Source organism: Zalophus californianus, chromosome 6, assembly GCF_009762305.2.
Source record: "Zalophus californianus isolate mZalCal1 chromosome 6, mZalCal1.pri.v2, whole genome shotgun sequence".
NCBI classification, from domain to species: Eukaryota; Metazoa; Chordata; class Mammalia; order Carnivora; family Otariidae; genus Zalophus; species Zalophus californianus.
This window is the reverse complement of record NC_045600.1, coordinates 135,278,092-135,281,361: the sequence shown is the minus strand read 5'-3', so window position 1 is coordinate 135,281,361 and position 3,270 is coordinate 135,278,092. Positions and strand designations below refer to the sequence as shown.

The 3,270-nt window shown below is 44.1% G+C and overlaps 1 long non-coding RNA gene across 1 annotated transcript; it reads left to right on the top strand.

Annotated features, from left to right (window-relative positions):
- Positions 1-1,551: 1,551 nt before the first annotated feature.
- On the top strand, positions 1,552-2,461 carry LOC113908659. Its single transcript, XR_003515571.1, has 3 exons — positions 1,552-1,759; positions 1,849-1,927; positions 2,351-2,461. It is a non-coding gene; the product is annotated as an uncharacterized LOC113908659 (long non-coding RNA).
- The last annotated feature ends 809 nt before the right edge of the window (positions 2,462-3,270 follow it).

Genomic DNA, 3,270 nt, shown 5'->3' with positions numbered 1-3,270 from the left:
CCCAAAACCCATGGGACTGAAGGTCATGGTGAACTGGTACAAACATGAAGCAGTGGCACAGATTTTGCCATGAGTAATAAAGTCCTTTGTCTCTGACCCAGGAGTTTCGTGTCTCCTACCAGCACCCATAGAAAAATGACATGTTAGCTTGTAAGTGGGGTAAAATCCCGGACATTGACAATTTTTTTTCAAAGTTCCTTTCAATACCTTCTCCCAAAGGATACATGGATCACTGTGACCACCATCTGTGTGTCTTAGTGTGACACCTCCCCCCATAAGATCCTGCTAAGTGACATAAAGAAAAGGAGAAGATATTGGTGATAATAAAAACTAAAGCCATGGTAGAAATCTACTGTCCACGTCCCACTAGCTGAGCTCATCTGTCACCTGCCTAGAAACCTAAAAGCATGAAGACAGGGTGGACAGTTTGACGATGCCCTGGTCCAGCATGGGTGGAGCTAAATCAACTGGCTGATATGGGCTGCATTCTTGGTGGTTTTAGAAAGAAGTCATCTACCCATCCAATCCAGCTTCTTAGCCTGCTGCTAGCAAATTGCTCGCCATTCCCAGACTCCTTGCAGCCTTTCCAGACGAGTTTTCAAACCTAATTAAGCTTAGCATTATCATTGTTTTTATCACATTAAGTTCCCACTTGGCCCTCAGCAGCAGAGACCACAAAGTCAGCACTGCATCTTTAAACAGAAACAACAGATTTTGGTTCAATTAAAAGTTCATTAAAATGCAAATTAGTTTGTAAATTTTTTTTCCTCCTTCTGATGATTCCTCAACATGGCTTTTTAATCATAGCTGGCGCTGAAGGAGAGGTGAACCTGTAGCTAGGAAGGAATAGAGAGGGAGAGGCAAAACTCTGGAGCCCCTCTAACAGCTACAGGATGAAGGATTCTCTGAGGGCCTCACCCCCCTCTTCACTCCTCCATCACCCTATTTGTTCCCCAGAGGAGACTGGTTTCATCCTTACTGTCCCCCTGTGCTTGACTGATAAATGCAATCATTTTTCTGATCTCAAGCTTACGGAACAATGTTATCTTAAGGGAAACACCAGGATAAAATGAATAATTAACCTTATCCACCTACATTCCCTGGCTGTCCTATAATATTTTGGTAATGCTTTCAGGGAGCTTTCTCCATTAATAGCACAATGAAGTTTGACTTGGACTCTGCAACGACTTAAAATGACAACTAACCTCCCAAATGCTTAGCCAAGTAACCAAGTAACCTCTTTGCCCAAAACCTTCAAAATCACAGTGAAACATCTACAAACTAGTAACAATGTCTACTATACATGGGACCTACAAGGCTTTACCTGCACTTTCTCACCAAGCTACCCAGCAACTTTAGTAAGCTCCCTATTTGTTATGCTCCGCATAAGAATGGAGAAACTGAGGCTCAGAGATTTGGGGGACACTTGCCCAATGCCGCATCACTAGAAGGCGTTAGTCAAGACCTGACCTCATGTCTCTTGGATTCCAATTACCATTACACTAAATCCATGATCGTCTGTTTCCATTTTCACAGAACTTGTCCAGCTTATTGTTTTGCTCATTGACCAGCTGTTACATTCAATTGATCCTAAGAAAGGTTGGATGCGTACACGGATACTGGCTTTCAAGAAGACATTGCCGTGCTGCCTCAGATGTGAGGAGGGATGTTCTCAGCACTCTGTATGCCGTAGGAAGCAGGCAACCACTGCAAGTTCATTAGATGCCCCTAATTGCTAAGAACACATTCAGGAAGTATGGTAAATGCAACTTAATTGAGAACTAATTAACTTGTTATAGTTATCTCATTACATGCCAATTAAATGTCTAAATATTTTTTTTTTCTCAGATAAAGGAATTTAAAAAAAAAGAAAAATCAGTGAAGAAGCTGGATCCCCAAAACAAAGAATTCGGGTAGTAGGGCCTGGGTAGGTATCAACCCTGAAGGGGCAGCAATGGGACCTACTGATCCAGAAGAAGTCAAGCTCATTAACACCTTTTTAAAGGAAGATGTTCAAAGGCAGAGGGCAGATCTTGACTTTGAGAAGAATTCTCCATTAAATCTGGTGTGAAATGGGATTTGGCCTCAAAGGCCCCAAGAGACAGGACCTGGCAAGGGCTGTTCCTACCACCCGGCTGCTGTCTAGCTATTTAAGGTTTAGGCTTCTTATCCCTTTGTTTGCTTTTAATCTGCCCTTTTCCATGAAAATCAAGGACACCTTCCACATAGCTGTATGCTGTTATCAGGAGCATATTGCCAGGGCAGGGCTCAGTTTCAGCTCAGCTCCCAAGTAATCATTCGCTCTTAATCTGTTTTCAATGGCAATGTCGTTTAAACATCTCCTCTACAGAGTTTCCAGAAACTCTTCCAAAGAGAATCAGCAGTGGTGGAGGAGTCAAGAGGTGCCTTTGCCAGAGGGCCAAGAGGAAGAAGCCCGCTCATTGCACTCTACCTTCAGCCCGGATGTTTCTTTCTAAATGGCATCCATTTAGATCATGGAGAAAAGTAAATTCTGTTTTTGTTTTTGTTTTTGTTTTTTTGTCCTGTCAGAATCTCAAATCAATATCCAGGTCCTGGCAAAGGAGGGAGGCAGATCCTGTTCTCACCAGCTCACCCCTGTCGGAATTGATGGGCAGTGAGTTGGGGCTGTCTTCCTGAGATCGGCTGGCATCGCAAGAGGAAAGGGTGTATCTGGTTCTCCATCTTAATGAAAAGCAGGCATGGCTGCTCTGAAACGTTCCCCTTGACCCCCTCAACCTCTCCAGTTTCGACAATTAGCACCCATTCCAGGGCTTTCTGGCTCCCCGTCTCGCTGAAGAACGTCCCAACTGCATCATCCCGAGGGTTTTTCCATTCTTCCTTTCTCACAGCCAGTGTTCATTCTTTATTCTGGGGGCTGCCGGTGCTGACATAACTTGCAGCAGTCTAGAGAGAAAGTCCAATGCTGAAGGCCCATTCTCTAAGGGGAGCTACTCACCCAGTCTGCCCTCAGGCTGGCCCTCCAAGCCCCACAGTCCAGGTGTGTTTCTGCAGATCTTGATGGTGCTCCTTAGTTCTGGCCTTTCTGAAGACAACAACAGAAGAATTAATTGAAAACAGTGAGCCCACCCTACAGAGTGAAAAATGATAATCCACTTATTATATAGTCAGATTAAGCGGTGGCGCACACAACCAACTATAAATAACACACAGTGAGATTCTGATATGAATTTCCAATTTCTTTTCACTACACAACGAGGGCAACCCCGCCTTAGTATCACCAGAAGCTTG